Source organism: Primulina huaijiensis, chromosome 8, assembly GCF_012295235.1.
Source record: "Primulina huaijiensis isolate GDHJ02 chromosome 8, ASM1229523v2, whole genome shotgun sequence".
Lineage (NCBI taxonomy): Eukaryota > Viridiplantae > Streptophyta > Magnoliopsida > Lamiales > Gesneriaceae > Primulina > Primulina huaijiensis.
In genome coordinates this window covers 13,203,245-13,204,198 of record NC_133313.1, presented here as the reverse complement: position 1 = coordinate 13,204,198, position 954 = coordinate 13,203,245, and the positions used below count along the sequence as shown (strand labels likewise).

General features: G+C 29.9%; 1 non-coding gene across 1 annotated transcript; it reads right to left on the bottom strand.

Annotated features, from left to right (window-relative positions):
* Positions 1–360: 360 nt before the first annotated feature.
* Positions 361–471, bottom strand: LOC140983691 (small nucleolar RNA R71). The gene has a single exon (XR_012176483.1). It is a non-coding gene; the product is annotated as a small nucleolar RNA R71 (small nucleolar RNA).
* Positions 472–954: the final 483 nt, after the last annotated feature.

The window sequence follows — 954 nt, the reverse complement described above, 5'->3', positions numbered from 1 at the left end:
TGATCAATTAAGAACACTTAGGCACCATATGAACCCTATTAGAACTAGTGCCCCATCTTGTTTAGTTTTTCCTCCTGATGCATCTAATTTCAACTTTAAACCTCAAATTATTCAACTTTTACCAAATTTTCATGGCTTAGATTCTGAAAATCCATATTTACATCTAAGAGAATTTGAGGAAGTTTGTAACACTTATAATGATCAAAATTGTAGCATGGATATAGTTCGATTAAAGCTTTTCCCTTTTTCTTTAAAAGATAAAGCTAAAACATGGCTACAAAATTTGAGATCAAGTTCAATAAGATCATGGGAAGAAATGCAACAACAATTTCTCAAAAAGTTTTTTCCTTCCCATAGAACAAACTCTTTTAAAAGACAAATTACTACTTTTTCTCAAAAACAAGGAGAAACATTTTATCAATGTTGGGATAGATATAAAGAATTACTTAATACATGCCCACATCATGGTTTTGAAACATGGAGAATAGTTTCTCACTTTTATGAAGGTCTAATACCTAAAGATAGGCAAATGATAGAATTCATGTGTAATGGAACTTTTGAAGATAAAAACCCAAATGAAGCTATGGAGTATTTGGATTCATTAGCAGAAAATGCTCAAAATTGGGATAATATAGGCACAATAGAACCACCAACAACTAAAATCAATAATTCAACAAATGGGGGTGGTATCTATAATCTTAAAGATGATATAGATATTCAAGCTAAACTTGCATCTTTAGCAAGAAAAATTGAGTCATTAGAAATGAAAAAGAGTGGTCAATTAAAAAGTATTCAAGAAATTGTTTGTCATATATGTGATACACATGATCATGCTACAAAAGATTGTCCAACATTACCTTCATTTAAAGAATGTCTCCATGAACAAGCAAATTATGTTAACAATTATAAAAAACCAATACTAGATCCTTTTTCAACATCATATAATCCTGGATG